The 21,093-nt window shown below is 41.6% G+C and overlaps 1 protein-coding gene across 5 annotated transcripts in view; it reads left to right on the top strand.

Moving 5' to 3' along the window:
- LOC135106431 (mpv17-like protein 2) overlaps window positions 1-21,093 on the top strand; it is an 84,429-nt gene that overhangs the window by 51,954 nt on the left and 11,382 nt on the right. The window contains exon 6 of one of the 5 annotated variants that reach the window (XR_010271299.1): window positions 7,974-8,459. The exons of the other annotated variants lie outside the window; for them this stretch is intronic. The gene's annotated coding sequence lies outside the window, so the exon portion shown is untranslated. Of the gene's footprint in view, window positions 1-7,973; window positions 8,460-21,093 lie in introns of those variants that run through there. 5 annotated transcript variants of the gene reach the window in all.

Below are 21,093 nucleotides of genomic sequence, written 5' to 3'. Positions count from 1 at the left end.
ACTGTGTTTACTCAGTGACTCAGTCCTGCGTGTGCACTGTTTATCGCCTGACACCTTCATCATGCCTAAAGTTGTAGAAAAGAGGAAGCGTGTTGTGCTTACACTTAAGCAGCTGATCAGATCAGCTGATCTTTATTATGGTAAGATGCGTGAGTGTAGGGTGGTGATTGTGGACATAATTTCACTTCTATTCAAGTTCCGTCTTCTATTCGGTTCTGTTGATGCCGGATAAGAGGGATTTTACTGTATATATATATATATATATATATATATATATATATATATATATATATATATATATATATATATATATATATATATATATATATATATATATATATATATATATATTTATATAATAATAATAATTGTTGAGACTGATACAGTTGCCTTCCCCCTCGAAAAATGTGTCCTTGCATTTGGACATAACAATAAAGAGAGCAGTAAGATGGGAGCAATTAACAGATAATACATGATATCAGAGAGAGAGAGAGAGTATGGAACAAGAACCTTAATAATAACAAACAGACATGATAATATAATAAATGTACAACACATATAAATAAAGAGAAATATACACTTATATACATGATATTGAAACTAGATGATTAAACCTTAGAATGGGAATGAAGTTTCTGTCTGTAAGATGAATGTGTGTGTGTGTGTGTGTGGTAAAGCTTGAGTTGCTTGAAGGGTCTGTTAAATCAGAACTTAATGATACCTGATGTGCACACTCATCATCGAGTCCCTTGTTCACACACTTCATATGATTGACATAGATGATCTGTTCTACTAAGGTTTTGAGATCTAGAATTTTTACTTTGTGGCCATGGAGAGATTCGATTACATGGTGTGGTCCAAAGAACAATGGATCTAGTTTAGAGTTGCAATCATGAACTCTGGCAAAGACTATATCGCCAACTTCAGTGAAAGAATCTGTTGCTCTATGATACTGTTTCTGCAGCATCTCAGGTTGCGATGCAGTGAGGTGATCGTGAATGAGCTTACAAGTGAACTAAAAATCGTGGAGATAACATTTGACATAGTCATCCATGTTGTAGACAGGATGCAGCATGCTGTGGAGAAATTCATATGGAAGATGCTTGTCAGTACCAAACAGCACAAAGACTCGTTGATGGTGGAGTGGATTGCTGGGTTGATGGAGCAGGCTATCTGAGGAAGCCATTCGTCCTATGAGTATTTTGCTTCAGTTATGTAATGCAGAACTTCAAGGATACGTTTATTATAATGCTCTACTTCGCTGTTTGAACTGGGTGAGTAAGGAACGGTTAAATTTCTTGATATGAAATTCTTTACAAATCTCCTGTAAGACAGAGTTATTGAATTCAGCACCATTGTCGGTTAAGATGCCATGAGGAGAGTTATAAGGACAAATGATATTGTCAGTGATAACACACAACCAACAGAAGTTACAGTTTTGTCCTTGAAAGCAACAAGAATGGTGAAATGAGTGAAACTATTCACACAAACTAGAAAATACTGATAATAGTTCTCTGTAAGTGGAAGTTTAAGCAGATCAACTGTGACTGAATACCAAGGAGCGGAAGCGATGGGGCAGGGAAGCAATGGATTGTTGTGAGTGAGTGAGGGATGGTGTGAAGCACACGGAGAACAGAGTGCACATTGTTGAAAATATCTTCCCTCATAGTTGGCCAGAAATGTGATCATTTTGCTTGTGCGAGGCATCTGTCCTGACCTGGATGTTCTGCATGGGGTGAGTTGTGAATGTGGTGAAGTATGGTACTCAGTAGTGACTGAGGTATCACGAGCTGAGATAAACACTCACTAGAATCATCAGTAGAGACATCACTTGATTTATACAAGAGACCATCTTTCATGAAAAACGTATCAGCACTCACTTGCAACTCAGGAAGACTTGTCTCATCACCAGATTCTAGTTAAAAAGCAACACTAGAACAGAAGGCATCTGAATGTTGATGTTTCCTTATTTCATCCGTGGTTGGCATGCCAGGATTTTGTCAATGTGGAGATAGCGGCAACATTGCATGATAGTGTGTCTGCCACTAAGTTTGCCTTACCAGGAATACATGAAAATGTAGGGTTAAATTCTTGAATCGTGAGATGCCAGCGAGCAAATTGACCTGCAAAGTTGTTGCCTTTGAAGGTCCTTATGACAACACAATGATCAATGTGGACATGATGAGTTCACGGAAATTATGTAATGCCCAGATCACAGCGAGACTTTCATGCTTTGTGACATCATAATTTTGCCCTGCCTTGTTGAGAAGTCTGCTGGGATACACTAATACATGATATTTACCAAGTGAATCTTTCTGTATGAGAACAGCACTGATTCCAAAACCAGAAGCGTCAGTGTATAAGATGAAATCTTCTGAAAATTAGGAAAAACAAGAACTGGTGCTCGACATGAGGCAGTTTAGAGAAGATCAAAGACACCTTGTTCCTTTCTGGACCAGATGAATGGAACATTTTTCTTGAGTAAATGAGTGAGAGGTTGAGTGATAAGGCTGAAATTTTTGATGAACTGGTGATAAAATCCAGCAAGACCAATGAATTGCCTGATCTGATGGATATTAGTAGGAACAGGGAAATTCTTCACAGCATTTACCTTGTCATTTAACATGTGAATACCATCTCTATTAACATTGTGACCAAGAATTTGACTTACTGTTGGAGAAATGAGCATTTAATGAGTTTGATCTTTATGCCAGCAGCTTGAAAGCATAACAGAGAGACAGTGTGTGAAAATGGCCCTGATGCAATAATGTCATCAAGGAAGCAGAACACACTTTTACCGATGAGACCTGAGAGAATAGAAAATAATCAATCTCTGAAACGTTAAAGGCGAGTTATGTAGACCTTGAACCATGCGTTTGAACATGAATTGGCCAGAGGAGGTAATGAAAGCAGTACATGGCCATGAATTTTCCTCTAATTCAACTTGGAAGAATCCTGAGTGTAAATCTAGTCTGGAAAATACCACATTTGAATCACCGAGAGACTGAAGATCACCTAACCTCAGCATTGGATAATGGTCAGGAATGGTAGATGCGTTTAGTTTCCTTAAGTAGACAACGGCATGCCATTTACCTTGTTTCTTTGGAATGAGTAACAAGGGAGTGTTATGAGATGAACAGGCAGGTTGCACTACATCCTGAAGTAACATACCTTGCACGGCTTCATGAAACAGAACACGACAACCGTGTGGCACCCTGTAGCTGGGAGTGTAAGATGGTCTGGACTCCAGGCATCAGGTGAATAGCATGAGTGATGACATCTGTATGGCCCAGAGTTTCACCAGGGAGTGAGACAACATTCCTGAAAGAATTCAGGAGAGTGAGTAATTCATGTTGAAATTCTGGGAAATCAAGTACAGATATGTAATTATCTGTGATAAGCAGCAAAGAAGACATATCATAGCTGTCAGATGCAGATACATTATTGATAGAGAAAGAAGGTAAATTATCTAAGATTACAACTTTCTCAGAGTAAGGCAAGTCTTCTCCGAGTAGCACACCTGCTTTGAGTTTGACAGGTGTAGATTTGACATTTTTTAGCCCGATTTTGCAGAATCCATTGTCATCGATTGTGGTAAGAATGGATTCTAACTCAACACCTTTGTATGTAGATTTTTGTGCATAACAGAGGATATCAGTGCTTGATACAGCATAGTTAACCTTAGTGTATACAACATATAAAGCACATTCAGATAGCATTACCAGATCTGCTAGAAAAAATGTGTTTATAAGGAGTTACACTTTGGTCTGACTGGGAAAGTGATTGAGAATGAGGCTGTGAGACAGGCAAATTAGATGACATAACACAAGAATCCCATTTAGATAACATCTGATTGCTAGTAGAAGGAAGAGTTGCAACAGATGCCACTACACCAGCAAGAGAGGAAGTATCAGAGGGAAGAACAGTAGGAATATAAATATCCCCTTGAGTGATTTCATTGATGGCAGGGAAAATACTGATATCATATTTGCACATGGTGTTGAAGCCTATGAAAAGATCAACATTGAAAGATACATCAGATACAATATAAAAATAATCACATATGTCTGGTTCCTTTGGTGATAAAGACAGTGATAAGAGTACTTTCCTGTGAGGTAAGATCATTTTCCCAGATATACCATTGAGATTTATATCAGAAGGTAATGTAGTGATGTGATCCTGAGAAGAGGAAGAAAGTTCCCTAAATACATCCATCTGTATAAGGTTAGCTGTCAAAGAAAACTTTGTAGGATACAGAATGACACATAGCATCTATGACAATACCATTGAATAATCCAGCATATCAGATGTTAAATGAAGGAAGTGCTGAGTTAGGAGGATGAGTGAAGCATACCCTGCGTTTTGTACGATGTTTCAGTACATAAGAAGGTGAAGACTTGAGGATGGATGAGGTTATGATGGATTGGTCAGAGTAGGACACAAAGAGTTTTCTGATGATGTTTTTGGAGACTGAGACTGTTCATGAAAATGCCTGCACAGTCTAATGTAATGTCTACAAGAAGAAGAACGGAAGGTGGGTGAAGAGGAGAGGTGAGCAAGTCAGGTGAGGAGGCAGTGAGAGTCTGAAGAGGTTCAGAGGTGGGAAGGGGACACTTATTAGAAATTACGTTGCAGACACCATATATGTAATCTGATTTGTGGAATTTGATGTCACTGGTGGCCTGGAAATTGGAAACATCAAGAAAGGAGGTGAACAAGATATAAGCTATGAGCCTTTTTAACCCATCTGGTGACAATGAGTCATTTGTAAACCAATTTGAGTTTTGTAAGAAATGACCTACCCTTTTGTGGAAGGAACAGAATGTTTCTTGATTGAATGAGTGTCTTCCTGAAGTATTAAGAACAACCCTACACTGTGCAAGAACATGACCAGGCAGCTTGCAATGGTTGCAGGTGACATTTTCTTGATCTCAATTTCAATCGAGTGTACTGATATCGAGATGAGACGTGTGTCTAATGTAACATCCACAAGAAGAAGATGAACAGAAAGGTGGGTGAAGAGGAGAGGTGAGTAAGTCAGGTGAGGAGGCACTGAGAGCCTGAACTGGTTCAGAGGTGGGAAAGGGACACTTATCAGAAATTACTTTGCAGACATCATATATGTAATCTGATTTGTGGAATTTGATGTCACTGGTGACCTGAAAATTGGGAGCATTAAGAAAGAAGGTGAACAAGATATATGCTATGAGTCTTTGTAATTCATCTGATGATAATGAGTCATTTGTAAGCCAATTTGAGTCTTGGGGCTGAGTGATCAGTTCTGAGCAATGTTTTCTGCCTGGTAAGGATTAGTGTGTGGGTGGATGTGCTGTGAGATAGATCTGGAGAGTTTGAGAAGAGAATGGATGGCTCCAAGCTTGAAATGACTCTGGAAATGAATTCTGAGGTGAGTGGTGAAGTCCTCAAATATGGTGAGAGAAGCAAATTTGTCTGATTTCACCAACAGGCCAGTGAGACTTGAAGGCTCATGACAGATACATGATTTGAAAGTGGATATTTTTTCCTTATCAGATGTGGCTGAATGGCAAGTGCATTCCTCCTAAATTCTTTAAATAAGCTGATGAACAGTCTCTGTGCCAGTACCAGAAAAATTAGGAAGGTGATGAGATTCGTGTATAAAGGTGATATGAGGAGTAGCGGTGGTTTCAGTAGACACTGTGACAGGTGATGAAGGAGATAGTGTAGACTGTGAGTGTGTTTGCATGAGCAAGGGGAAGCTCACAGATAAGCAAGGAATAATAGGCACAGAAATATAAACACACAGAATAGCATGCAATATGATAACACAGACAGTAGCAAATAATAGTGAAAGACAGAAGGGAATGATATAAACACTGATAGACAGACAGACAGACAGATGGCAGGAGACAGATAGGTAGACAAACGGACAGACATATAGAGAAGTAGATAAATAGACAGGCACCACTTAAGAGCAGAAAAAGGAAGAGTGAAAAGACAAGAATAATGTGAATTGGATTCGATACTTAAATATTGGCAGGGAAGTGACAGCAGATGACTGGAGGAACACAGCTGCAGCAGATGTGGGAAGATGTCCAGTGAGGCCTGGCTGTGAGCACTGGTGGAGTGGGTGGTGGGTAGGGATTTGGCATGGGGAAGAAGCCAAGGCCATGAGCACTGGGATCTCTTGGGGAAGGAGCGAAGGGACACCCACACCTTGGGAAGGAAGCAGGATGGCAACTAGAGCGGTAGCAACAGGGTGTGCCAGCAGACAGGTGCAGGCCACAGGGACGAATCACGTGGGAGTGGAGTAGGAGCAGGGTATGGCCACAGGGATGATTCACGTGGAAGCGGAGAGGAGCAGGGTGCAGCCAGGGGAGAGAGAGAGAGAGAGAGAGAGAGAGAGAGAGAGAGAGAGAGAGAGAGAGAGAGAGAGAGAGAGCACATGGATTATCAACCTTGCAACTTGCCTGCAATAAGGCTTTTTTTTTTTTTATGTAGGAGGGACACTGGCCAAGGGCAACAAAAATCTAATTAAAAAAATGCCCACTGAAATGCCAGTCCCATAAAAGGGTCCAAAGTGGTAGTAAAAAATTGAAGGGTAAGTGTCTTGAAACCTCCCTATTGAAGGAATTCAAGTCATGGGAAGGTGGAAATACAGAAGCAGGCAGGGAGTTCCAGAGTTTACCAGAGAAAGGGATGAATGATTGAGAATACTGGTTAACTCTTGTGTTAGAGAGGTGGAGAGAATAGGGGTGAGAGAAAGAAGAAAGTCTTATGCAGCGAGGCTGTGGGAGGATGGGAGGCATGCAGTTAGCAAGATCGGAAGAGCAGTTAGCATGAAAATAGCGGTAGAAGACAGCTAGAGATGCAACATTGCGGTGGTGAGAGAGAAGCTGAAGACAGTCAGTTAGAGGAGAAAAGCTTTTGATTCCACCCTGTCTAGAAGAGCAGTATGAGTGGAACCCCCTCCCCCAGACATGTGAAGCATACTCCATACATGGATGGATAAGGCCCTTGTACAGAGTTAGCAGCTGGGGGGGGTGAGAAAAACTGGCGGAGACGTCTCAGAACGCCTAACTTCATAGAAGCTGTTTTAGCTAGAGATGAGATGTGAAGTTTCCAGTTCAGATTATAAGTAAAGGACAGACCGAGGATGTTCAGTGTAGAAGAGGGAGACAGTTGAGTGTCACTGAAGAAGAGGGGATAGTTGTCTGGAAGGTTGTGTCGAGTCGATAGATGGAGGAATTGAGTTTTTGAGGCATTGAACAATACCAAGTTTGCTCTGCCTCAATCATAAATTTTAGAAAGATCAGAAGTCAGGTGTTCTGTGGCTTCCCTGCGTGAAATGTTTACTTCCTGAAGGATTGGACGTCTATGAAAAGACGTGGAAAGGTGCAGGGTGGTATCATCAGCGTAGGAGTGGATAGGACAAGAAGTTTGGTTTAGAAACTTTAGAAGATCATTAATGAATAATAAGAAGAGAGTGGGTGACAGGACAGAACCCTGAGGAACACCACTGTTAATAGATTTAGGAGAAGAACAGTGACCGTCTACCACAGCAGTAATAGAACATGACATGATATTCGTGTCTTGGCATGTACTTGTGAGTTCGTATGTCTTCAGTTGCACAACTTGTTCTAGTATTTACTTGATGAAGGGACAGGATTGATTTTCACCACTTGTTTCCTGCTTGATTGACTACCGCTGCTACCAATGTATCAAATAGTTTTACCTCTGCTCCTCTTTACTACTGTTCTGAGTTAAGATGAGATACTTACCACTGCTGGATCAGATGAGGAGCTTGGTATGTTGGTAGTGTGGAGGACCGGCATTGAGCTTGATAGTGTTGTAGCGTGGAGGACCAGTAGCAGGTTGATAGAGATGATATGTGTGAGTAAAAGACATGATAGTTCTTGATTTAATAGTAGAGAATGTACACACTTGATTCAAGATGAGATTATAACATGACGATTGATTGTTCTCTCTCTCAGAAGTGATATGAAAAAATGACTGAGCAGCATCTCTCAAGACTGACTGTGACTGAGCGGAACTGAGTGAGAGATCAAGACTGACTGTTCATGACTGACTCTCGGATGGGAACTCACTGACTGGGACTGACAGACTGCTTGCTGCCATGCAGGCTATATTTGTCTCAGCTAAGTGGATCACATTTTAGGTTATGGGGTGAAGAAATGACAAATGAGATGCCAGGAAATGAGGTGAAGGAGCAGATAGGATATCTTGTTATATTAGCCATTGACCAGGAAGGAAGACTCAGAGCGAACACAGGTGTTTTCCCTAAGGACTGGAAATGGATGTGAAATTCCCTTGAGAGGTAGAGAAGGAGGAGAAAGGTTAAAAATAGACTGGCTGGCCATGGGCACATGTGGGATGAATATGAACATATGCATATGGGATGGATATATGAAATGATGGATATACATATATATAATAATAATAATAATTGTTGAGACTGATACAGTAGTATGTGAGAAAATGATTGTTGCCATTACATTATTCATTTCACTGCATGATCACTTGGCTATTGCAATTTGTATATGATTGAATTTGTGATGGCACTTTTCCATTGTTTTCTTTCTCTTTACATATATATATATATATATATATATATATATATATATATATATATATATATATATATATATATATATATATATATATATATATATATATATATATATATATATATATATATATATATATATATATATATATATATATATATATATATATATATATATATATATATATATATGATACCAGCCAAGGGCAACAAAATCCAATAAAAAAAGAAAAGACGACTCCATGAGATGCCTGTCCCCAAATAAGATCAAAAGTGGTAGTCAAAAATTGAAGGATAAGTGTTTTGAAACCTCCCCATTTAAGGAATTCAAGTCATAGGAAGGTGGAAATACAGAAGCAGGCAGGGAATTCCAGAGTTTACCAGAGAAAAAGATTAATTATTGAGAATACTGGTTAACTCTTGCATTAGAGAAATGGACAGAATAGGGGTGGGACAATGAAGAAAGTCCGCAGGAGGAGGGGAGGCATACAGTTGGCAAGGTCAGAAGAACAGTTAGCATGAAAATAGCAGTAGAAGATAGCAAGAGATGCAACATTGCAGCAATGAGAAAGAGGCTGAAGACAGTCATATAGAGGAGAGGAGTTGATGAGATGAAAAGTTTTTTATTCCAACCTGTCTAGAAGAGCAGGATGAGTGGAAACCCCCAAGACATGTGAAGCATAATCCATACATGGATGGATAAGGCCCCTGTACAGAGTCAGCAGCTGGAAGGATGAGAAAAACTGGCAGAGATATCTCAAAATGCCTAACTTCATAGAAGCTGTTTTAGCTACAGATGAAATGTGAAATTTCCAGTTTAGATTATAAGTAAAGGACAGACCAAGGATGTTCATTGTAGAAGAGTGGGACAGTTGAGAGTCATTGAAGAAGAGGGGATAGTTATCTGGAAGGTTGTGTTGAGTTGATAGATGGAGGAATTGAGTTTTTGAGGCATTGAACAATACAAAGTTTGCTCTACCTTAATCAGAAATTTTAGACAGGTAAGAAGTCAAGCATTCTGTGGCTTCCCTGTGGGAACAGTTTACTTCCTGAAGGGTTGGTTGTCTACGAAAAGATGTGGAAGAGTGCAGGGTGGTATCATCGGTGTAGGAGCGGATAGAACAAGAAGTTTGGTTTAGAAGATAATTGATGAATAATAAGAAGAGAGTGGGTAACAGGACAAAACCCAGAGGAATACCACTGTTAATAGATTTATGAGAACTGTGACCATCTACCACAACAGCAATAGAATGGTCAGAAAGCAAACTTGAGATGAAGTTACAGAAAAAAGGATAGAAACTGTAGGAGGATAGTTTGGAAATCAAAGCTTTGTGCCAGACTCTGTCAAAAGCTTTAAACATGTCTGTCTAAGTCAACAGCAAAAGTTTCATCAAAATCTCTAAAAGAAGATGACCAAGACTCATTAAGGAAAGTCAGAATATCACCAGTAGAGCAGCCTTGACAGAACCCATACTGGCAATCAGATAGAAGGTTGTGAAGTGATAGATGTTTAAGAATCTTCCTGTTGAAGATAGATTCAAAAACTTTAGATAGGCAGGAAATTAAAGCAATAGGATGGTAGTTTGAGGGATTAGAATGGTCACCCTTTTTAGGAACAGGCAAACTTCCAGCAAGAAGGAAAAGTAGATGCTGGCAGACAGAGTTGGAAGTTTTACTAGGCAAGGTGCAAGCACAGAGGCATAGTTTCAGAGAACAATAGGAGGGTCCCCATCAGGTCCATTATCCTTCTAAGGGTTTAGGTCACCAAGGGCATGGAAAACATCATTGTGAAGAATTTTAACAGGTAGCATGAAGTAGTCAGAGGATGGAGGAGAGAGATGAACAAGCTCTGAATCATCCAAGGTAGAGTTTTAAGCAAAGGTTTGAGCAAAGAGTTCAGCTTTAGAGATAAAGATATTATATATAATCAATAATAAATCACTTTAGAAGTAAGTGTGTGATATTCTCTGAAGCAGGGCTCAGGGCTCAATCCTGCAAGACATTCATTTTAATGAAATTGTGAGTCAGTGCACTTCCAAGGGTGTCGTGTCGTATGACTACATACAAATCCACGGGCCAGACTAAGGTTTGAGTAGATGCAGTGTTTTTTTTTTTTTTTTTTTTTTTTGTCAAGTTCAATTAACAAATAAACAGTCTAGAATTTTTTAAGTTGCCGCAGTAAATTCTTTGCAACGGCACTGAGAGCAGATATGCGAGATGCCATAGATTTACAACATTGGCACTGGGCAGGTTAAACATCTTTTTTGCACTTTATCCTCCTTCAACTTATCCTTAGTTTCCCTTTGGTTTTCACACCTCATATTCCTCTTTATGCTCTTTCCTGTCCAGCCTGCTTTTTGCATTCACTCTGTATCACCATTCTTACTACATTCCCATCCTAATCTTATTTTAACTACCCACTTTTAACTATTAACTTGACCTATCACACATTCCTCTCACTATTTTGGTATCCAACACATCATTCTTCAATCTCTTATTCACTACTACATAGTCCATTAGGCTCTTTTACTTATCATTTTTATCCCTCTTCCTTCATGTTTACCTGTGCATTGCATCATCTTCTTTCTCCTTTTGTCACTTTGCATTTAAAAACACAGACCTATGCACATCTGATTATTCTTTTTTTTTCTCCACTTGCCCCACTATCTTGTATCCTTTTCTCTCTCTCTCTCTCTCTCTCTCTCTCTCTCTCTCTCTCTCTCTCTCTCTCTCTCTCTCTCTCTCTCTCTCTCTCTCTCTCTCTCTCTCTCTCTCTCTCTCTCTCTCTCTCTCTCTCTCTCTCTCTCTCTCTCTCTCTCTCTCTCTCTCTCTCTCTCTCTCTCTCTCTCTCTCCACACTATCTTGTATCCCTTTCACTCAGGTAACCCATTCCCTTCCAAATTGTTGGGGTGAAAGTGAATCGTTATCTTTCTTTTCCTCTTCCCTTGGCACTGATATCCACATCACACCACTCCTTAAACTCCCTTCCACACCTCATTTCCATTCATGCAGTCCAAACTTTTCATGTGTGTCTCTCTTGCACCCCTGCTCCAAAATTCTTCCATTTCTAATACCTTCCGTTACCACTCTTCTTTTCCTAGCTTCACTCATTCCATTAACATTAATAGTTGTGACCACTCATCACCTTAATGGCAAGGTGAAGCCCCCTCTTTCCCCATAATTGTGTTGCCCTTCCTACAAGGGAATCACTAGCATAGTGCTCTTCCCAGAGGGACATGTGCCACGAGATTGTATATTAGAAAAAAAGGGTCTTCATTAAATGCTGTGTATACATTGTCTGAGTAAAATTCTAAAAAATAAGCTGAAGTTCAAGTTTAAAGAAAAGATAAAAAAAAAACACATCTGGTCTTGGTCACAGGGATCCCCTTTCATTGGTTCCACCCTGCAGGGTGTGCTAACAAGATGGCCCTTGTTAAGAACATTTATTATCAATTGGTGGGAGGCTGAAATATTTTTGAGTGAGGATCTGAAAAATTATTCTTATAGAACACTTCAAAAGTGTTAAAATTGATGAAGATTATCTCAATCATTCAATAAACTGTTAATTTTCCATGTTAAGTGTGCACTTTATTTCATCAGCTTTTTATGCATTTTTCTTTTCTTCTGATGTTTATATGATAATGCCTGTCACAAATTGGTCTTTATTAATTTTCAGTCGTTAACCAGCAATTACAGAGTGCAGTGGCAACAAGGAAAGGGAAATTATGAGGCAAAAAGCAGTGTGTAAAAAAACAGTTTGTAGCAGCTTTCATCATACAAAATAAATGAAAATATAGAAAAATTTTATGAAGTTCATAAATTGAGAAAATAAAAGGAAAAAAGCCAGTTTTGGGAGAAAATTTCCAAAAAATACAAATATAATGTAACCAGGGGGCTCTGTCTCCTGGACCTCTTCAAGGACACTAATCTAACCAATTGCAACTTAACTGAGCATAGCTCCCCTTGGAACCCCTCAATGATGTAATTTTTTTGTCTGTAGGCTGCTAATAAATGTTCAATGATATGGGCCAGAAATATAATGAAGGAGAGCTGGAGGTGACATGAGAGGCAAAAGAAGAGCAAGGCTGGTGCGTAAGAGATGGCAGCCCATCTGCTACTGATGCTGCTGGGTGCAGTTACCAGCTAGTACTATAAAATGAATGGATGCCACCATACAATAACATTGAGGATACAAAAGTGAGAAATATATGGTACATACAGATAAATAAACAAGGGAACATTGGCTGTGTTCATTCACATATCCACACCTCTTTCCCTCCTCCACATTCATAATTACCTTCAAATGGACTCCTTTTTCCTGAGCCAAGGAGAACAATGTGGGGCATTTGGGGGAGAGTGTACAGGACATTGCACATCTGAGCAAGGGGCCACAGGGACATGAAGGAGAGGGTCATCATGAGAAGGGGGCACTGGGTGCAGGTACCAATGATTGTACTACCAGACTCTGCCAATTGGAAGACATATCTCATAGTCCCTGGACCTGCCGTGATCCATGACCACCCCAACCTTGTCCCAGCAGTGTGACGTCGTATCCTGAATCCTGCCGTGTTGTCTGACACCTAACTTAGGAAAAGGACGAGCATGTCCATTGTACTCACGCTGGAACTGGTCAGTGCAGGGGGCTGCTTGGTGGTCACAATCCTCAGTCTGGGCTTGCCACTCCATAGAGAAGGACTCTGGGGAAGTTGGACACAGGAATGGAGAGGATGGCCATAAAGCACATGGACAGGGGAATGACCTGCAGGAGTAGGGGTGTTGTACAGCTCCAGGAGATCCCTGTTGAACTACTCCTCATGATCAATATTCCTGGAGTGAATTGTCTTGAGAAACAGGCCCTTAACGGCTTTGACTGCCGTGGCTGTTTGACTGAGGGTGACATGGTGAGGACACCATGTGGTGAACACCCCAGCATGCCAAGAAGCTGTGGAAGTTGGCGCTGTTGAACAGTGGCCCTCTATCTGTGCAAAGGTGGAGGGGAACGGCAACTTCATGAAAGTACTTCAAGAACATCCTGATGACCCTTGTAGATATAGTGTCAGGCTGCAGAGTACAACCACAGGCCAGCCAGACAATCTGTTTGCTATGATGAGGAATGACTTCTCCTCATCATGGAAGAAGTCAGCAGAGATGGACTTGAAGGGCCTTGTCAGGTGGTCATCACAGAGGAGAGGTTCCTGTTGCTGGCAAGGCTGTAGTACTTGGCTTGACTCACAGCCATCTACGATGAACTTTATATCAGGGTTGATGCCTGGCCAAAAATACTGTCTGCTTTGTCCAGCGCTTTGTTGCTTTGACCCCTCAGTGGCTGTCATGGAGGCAGGCAAATGTATGGCAAGAGAATGCCTTAGGAGCAGCTATCTTCTGACTGTACAAGACTAACTCCCCATCCATGTAGAGGCTATCCTGTAGTTTTCGGTACAGGAGGACAGAGGGCTGTAAGTTGTAGTGGTTTGCAGGGAAGTTGGAAGACACACAGGAAAGGAGCTGTCCACTAGCAGGATCTTTTGCTGTGGTGTGGAGCTCCTGTAAAATCATGTCAGTGTCCATGAGAGGTAATGACTCATCCACTGTGACAGTGTTGCAGGTAAGCATATACACCAAAGCTGCAACCACCTCACAACCTGTCTCATCTTCAGGGGTGGGACAGAAAACTTGGGCAAGTGTGTCAAGGATGCACAGCTGTTTCCCAGCATGCCACTCAGCTGTGAAGATATAAGGTGAAACTTTCTTTTTCAAACATTGAAGGTGGAGATTCTCAATTGCTTCCAGTGTGTAAAAGTTGAGAACCAGGATCAGTGAATGATGATCAATCATCAGGATGAAGTTGGGCAGACTAAACAGATAAAGTCTGCACTTGGAAGTGGCCCAGGCAACAGCCAGTAACTCCAGCTCTATGGTGGCATAATGGGTCTTGGCATTCATCAGGAAGTGAGAGCTACATTGGACTAGACACAACCATCCCTGGCCGTGGTCCTGGAAGAGGGCATACCCAATTCTGTAGAGGCGTGAGGCATCTGTTTGCAGCACATTGGGCAAGGATGGGTTGAAGGGCACCAATACAGATGGTGTCAGCAGAGCTTCCTTGATGCTCTTGAAAGCCTTGTTGTGGTTGGGAGCCAAGGTGAATGAACGCTTGGGGCTCATCAGAGGGCATAGGGGCTGGGCTACTGTGGTGATGTCTGGGGTGAAATCTGCCAGCTGGTTTACTAGACCCATGAATGAGTGAAGATCTGTCAGGTTTGCTGGTCTCAGAAATCATGGATAGCTGCAACCATATTCAGATCTGCAGAGATGCCATCAGAAGTTGACACTAGGAGTGACCACTATGAACTTGTCCCTGTTTAGTGTGATGCTGTGTTCTCTGCACCTGGTCAGCAACTGGTGAATCCTCCGTAGGTGTTTCTGGAAATCCTTGTCAAACAAGAGTATGTCATCCACCACCTTAGTGCAGTTCTCAATGCCTTGCAGAGCTATATTGCCACATAAACATAAGGCATCGCCTGTAGCAGCCTGTATGAGTCTCTGCAGTGTTTGAAGCATCCAAAAGGTGTGATGAAGGTGGTGAAGTGCTGGTCTTCTTTGGTGAGTTCAATTTGCCAGTATCTGTGTAAAGCATCCACTGTGGTGAAGAACTTGGCCGATAGTGTGACACTATGAATGCCAGAGAATGGTGTAGGAGAAGGCTGTGCAGAGCATGACACTTAACTGTTAAGCTTAGTCAAGTCCATCATGATGTGTATACCGCTGTGCCACCATGGGGTGGCACCATTCAGATGGCTCATCCCCTGAAAGTGCAGTACAGGCATCACCTGTAGCAGCCTGTATGAGTCTCTGCAGTGTTTGAAGCATCCAAAAGGTGTGATGAAGGTGGTGAAGTGTTGGTCTTCTTTGGTGAGTTCAATTTGCCAGTATCTGTGTAAAGCATCCACTGTGGTGAAGAACTTGGCCGATAGTGTGACACTATGAATGCCAGAGAATGGTGTAGGAGAAGGCTGTGCAGAGCATGACACTTAACTGTTAAGCTTAGTCAAGTCCATCATGATGTGTATACCGCTGTGCCACCATGGGGTGGCACCATTCAGATGGCTCATCCCCTGAAAGTGCAATAATGCCTTGCCTGACCATCAAGTCGATCTCCTCCTTCACTTGGCTCTGGAAAGTGAAGGAGATTGACCTAAGTGTGTGAACTGTGAATGGAACAGCATCATCCTTCAGGTGTATTCTCTTAGGAGGACCCAACATTGTCTTGAGTGGGGCTGTGTGAAGATCCAACTTCAACACCAGCACATCATCAAACACCCTGATAAAAAACTTGTGCAGTAGAAGTGATGACATGGAGCATAGGGGTGATTCTGCACACCTGTTAACATGTGCAATGGCAAGGATGGGTTTGGGGAAGTCAGGAAATATAACAGCCAACTCCTGACAGTGGCCAAATAAGAGTAGTGGAGTCTATACACCCTCATGTGCCTAGATCTTGGTATTGCAGGAGTAATTGCCAAGCTGCAGGGTAGCCTGGAACCATCCCAAGGCAGAAGACATCCTTGAGCTGTTGGCAGTGAGTATAGTTGTGGCAGGTAGGGGCTGGAGACTGGACCTAGGAATCTGCAGCATCTCCAGGTGACAGGTGCCATTCACAATGACACTCCTGTGTCAGGTAGCAACTTAAGATGTGACATCTTGCTGAGTGATACAAAGCATCATAGTTTACCATATTAAACAAGGCAATTAGGCAAGGTACAAGCATAGAGGCAGTTTTTGAGAACAATAGGAGGGACCCCATCAGGTCCATAAACCTTCTGATTGTTTAGGTCAACAAGGGCATGGAAAACATCACTGCAAAGAATTTTAAAAGGTTGCATGAAGTAGTCAGAGGGTGGAGGAGTGGGAGGAACAAGCCCTGAATCATCCAAGGTTCCAAAACAAAGATTTGAGTGAAGTACTCATCTTTAGAGACATGTGATAGCAGTGGTGCCATCTGGTTGAAATAAAGGAGGAAAGAAGAGACAGCAAAGTTATTGGAGATGCTTTTGGCTAGGTGCCAGAAGTCACAAGGAGAGTGAGATCTAGAAAGATTTTGACACACTCTTAATGAAGGGGTTTTTGGCTGGTTGGAAAACAGACTTGGCATGGTTCTGGGCAGAAATATATAGTTCATGAGATTCTGGTGATGAAAGGCTTAATTACCTTTTGTGGTCCATCTCTTTGTCATGTATAGCATGAGAACAGGCTGTGTTAAACCAAGGTTTGGAAGGTTTAGGTCAAGGAAAAGAGTGAGGAATGTATGCCTCCATGCCAGACACTGTCACCTCTGTTATGTGCCCAGCACACAGATATGGATCTCTGACACAGAAACAGTAGTCATTCCAAGAAAAATCAACAAAATACCTCCTCATGTCCCCCCAACTAGCAGAGGCAAAACGCCAGAGGCATCTCCACTTAGGGGTTTCCTGAGGAGGGATTGGAGTGATAGGACAAGGTACAGATATGAGATTGTGATTAGAGGAGCTCAATGAAGAAGAGAAGATAACAGCATAAGCAGAAGGATTAGAGGTTAGGAAAAGATCAGAATGTTGGGTGTATGCCTTTTAAGTCCTCATTCAACCTCTCCTCAGAGCTGACATTCCTTCCGAAAGTTTTAGGGGATATCAGCCAGCTGGATGGCTACTGGCAAAGACTTGTGACTGTCATCTGGCCCAGATTTGTATTAGATGACACTGAAAAATTCTGGATGACTGTTCACAGCCACCAGGATGCCTCAGGGGAGAGGGATTTTAAGGGGGTAGGACAGTACTCTCTCAGTGCTTGCACTGCCTATCAACAATGTCTCTGTTAAACAGGTTTTCTCTCAAATGAATTTCATAAAAAATAAACTTAGGAATAGGATGCAACACACGAGTTTGGACAACACACGGTATGTATGTGCATTCATGTACAGAAATGACGTGTTGCAATGACTTCAAACCAAGAAAGGAAATGCTCTCCCTCCTGACGATGGATATTAACAGTAACACTGATGGCCATGAGCATGTCAAGTTACCAGATGTAGCTTAGTAATGTACTGAAAAAAAAAAAGCCAAGTGTTAAATGTAACTTGTAAGTATGAATTATGTATACAGTAAAATCCCTCTTATCTGGCATCAACGGGACCGCCGACATGCTGGATACTTGAATATTGCCGGATACTTGAATAGAAGTGAAATTATGTCCACAATCACCACCCTACACTCACGCATCTTACCATAACAAAGATCAGCTGATCTGATCAGCTGCTTAAGTGTAAGCACAACACGCTTCCTCTTTTCTACAACTTTAGGCATGATGAAGGCGTCAGACGATAAACAGTGCACACGCGGGACTGAGTCACTGAGTAAACACAGTGCAGTGGGCCGCGGGTGGCACAAAGCAGTGCGCTCTGGTGGCGAGGGGACAAAGTATGCCTCGCGCGGGAATTTTAATCGATTTTATGAGTACACATTGATTTTTTATTGATTTTAAGGCTCAGGGAAAAATGTGCCGGATACTTGAATGCTGGATGAGAGGGATTTTACTGTACCTTTTTTCTTTTTTCTTTTTTTCTTTTTTTTTTTTTTCTATGTAGGAGGGACACTGACCAAGGGCAACAAAAATCCAATAAAAAAAATGCCCACTGAAATGCCAGTCCCATAAAAGGGTCCAAAGTGGTCGTCAAAAATTGAAGGATAAGTGTGTTGAAACCTCCCTCTTGAAGGAATTCAAGTCATAGGAAGGTGGAAATACAGAAGCAAGCAGGGAGTTCCAGAGTTTACCAGAGAAAGGGATGAATGATTGAGAATTCTGGTTAGCTCTTGCGTTAGAGAGGTGGACAGAATAGGGGTGAGAGAGAGAAGAAAGTCTTGTGCAGCGAGGCTGCGGGAGGAGGGGAAGCATGCAGTTAGCAAGATCAGAAGAGCAGTTAGCATGAAAATAGCAGTAGAAGACAGCAAGAGATGCAACTTTGCGGTAGTGAGAGAGAGGCTGGAGACAGTTAGAGGAGAGGAGTTGATGAGACGAAAAGTTTTTGATTCCATCCTGTCTAGAAGAACAGTATCAGTGGAACCCCCCCCCCCCCCCCGGACATGTGAAGCATACTCCATACATGGATGGATAAGGCCCTTATACAGAGTTAGCAGCTGGGGGGGTGAGAAAAACTGGCGGAGATGTCTCAGAACGCCTAACTTCATAGAAGCTGTTTTAGCTAGAGATGAAATGTGAAGTTTTCAGTTCAGATTATAAGTAAAGGACAGACCAAGGATGTTAAGTGTAGAAGAGGGGGACAGTTAAGTGTCATTGAAGACAAGGGGTTAGTTGTCTGGAAGGTTGTGTTGAGTTGATAGATGGAGGAATTGAGATTTTGAGGCATTGAACAATACCAAGTTTGCTCTGCCCCAATCAGAAATTTTAGAAAGATCAGAAGTCAAGCGTTCTGTGGCTTCCCTGCATGATATGTTTACTTCCTGAAGGGTTGGACGTCTATGAAAAGACGTGGAAAAGTGCAGGGTGGTATCATCAGCGTAGGAGTGGATAGGACAAGAAGTTTGGTTTAGAAGATCATTAATGAATAATAAGAAGAGAGTGGGTGACAGGACAGAACCCTGAGGAATACCACTGTTAATAGATTTAGGAGAAGAACAGTGACCGTCTACCACAGCAGCAATAGAACGGTCAGAAAGGAAACTTGAGATGAAGTTACAGAGAGAAGGATAGAAGCCATAGGAGGGTAGTTTGGAAATCAAAGCTTTGTGCCAGACTCTATCAAAAGCTTTTGATATGTTCAAGGCAACAGCAAAAGTTTCACCAAAATCTCTAAAAGAGGATGACCAAGACTCAGTAAGGAAAGCCAGAAGATCACCAGTAGAGCGGCCTTGACGGAACCCATACCATACATACCTAATGTAGTTGGTTAAAAAAAGGTACATTACATGGCAAATATGTTTTCCCTTTATGTTATACCTCTGCCAGTCATCTTGAGTATCAAATATATACACTTCTGATGGTTCAAGTTTTGTGCTGTTTTTTCCACTGTTTTATGTCTTTGGGCTTATTTTGGGGACAGGATTCTGTAGGAACACAGTCCATGACCTGGCAACTCTGGGGAGTCAGAACTGCAGCCTCAATGCATGTCGAGGTTTTGGCTTGCCTCCCTAAGAACTGGTGGGAAACAAAAGTCCATCCTGCTCACGCCTATACATGACACAACGACAATACACACTGCCAGCTCACTACACTCACTGAGCATTGTAGTCACTGCACTGCACTGCACATTTAGCACACACTGCACTATGGTCACTGACTGCACTGTAATCAGGGTGTATAGGCCATTCATGGGTGTGAATCTGAGGAAAAAATGGCATGCTGCAAGCAGTGTGGTGGTGCTGCTTCTTCTCTATAAGCTTTCCGGGGACTTGCACGACTCTGCCCCATGTAGTTTTATTGTTTGTAGGTCGCTAATGAAAGTCTGTGGGTATGGGCTGGAAGTATATTGAAGAAGAGCTGTAGATAACATGAGAGGCATCAGAAGAGCAAGGTTGGTGCATAAGAAATAGCAGCCCATCTGCTACTGATGCTGCTAGGTGCATTTGCCAGCTAGTACTATGAAATGAATGGGTGCTGCCTGACAATAACATTGAGGACACAAAAGTGAGAAATACATAGTACATACAGATACATAAACAAAGGAACATTGACTTTGTTCACTCACATATCCACAAAGGACACTAAGCTATCTGAATGTAACAGAACATAAGCTGACCAGGAAGGCTTAGGCTCCTCCTTGGAGCCATGAAGGGCACTAACCCAACTGAATGCAACCTAATCTAACTGGGGTCCCTGCTTCACACTATTACACCCCCCAAGGACTGAACATAACTTCATAAGTGAACTCCCCACTACAAGGTTGCTAACTACTTATCTTATCAAGGAGGATGATATCAAAGTCTAGTTCATAATTGCCACATCTTCTTTGCCTAGGGTATAGCAAATACCGTAGAACGATAAAACTAATGTTTTATATATTTATTTTTTCCTTATTATAGACAGTGTAAAACAGGAGGAAGAACCACATTTTCAACAAACACCTCTACAGCTGCCTGATTATTCTTATGACAGGATTTGATTTTATAAGGCAGCTCCTTGCATAATTAGCACAGAATACTGCTTAATGTGGAGACCATTTTAAAACAGCTGAGCTTCTGTCCCTCACAAGACTTCCTAACTGCAAGAATTTCATTTCATTGGGTATGCTACCAGATGTCACAACCTTCTTTCACAATAAATAGTTCACTTAAACCCTGTTTCTTAAGAAGATTGCCAGACAGCAGTATATAACATGTGGAACTGTGGCAGGTAACTATAGATGTAATGGGTTATTTTGTACATTACATATGAAAAAAAAAAAAGAACATTTGTAGTGAGACTAACCTATGTGTGCTACACTGTATGTTGTGAATATTCTGAAAGTTAAAGAAATATAACTCAATCTGATTAAT

The sequence above is a fragment of the Scylla paramamosain genome, chromosome 13 (genome assembly GCF_035594125.1).
Source record: "Scylla paramamosain isolate STU-SP2022 chromosome 13, ASM3559412v1, whole genome shotgun sequence".
Classification (NCBI taxonomy): Eukaryota; Metazoa; Arthropoda; class Malacostraca; order Decapoda; family Portunidae; genus Scylla; species Scylla paramamosain.
This window is presented reverse-complemented; position numbering and strand designations above follow the sequence as displayed.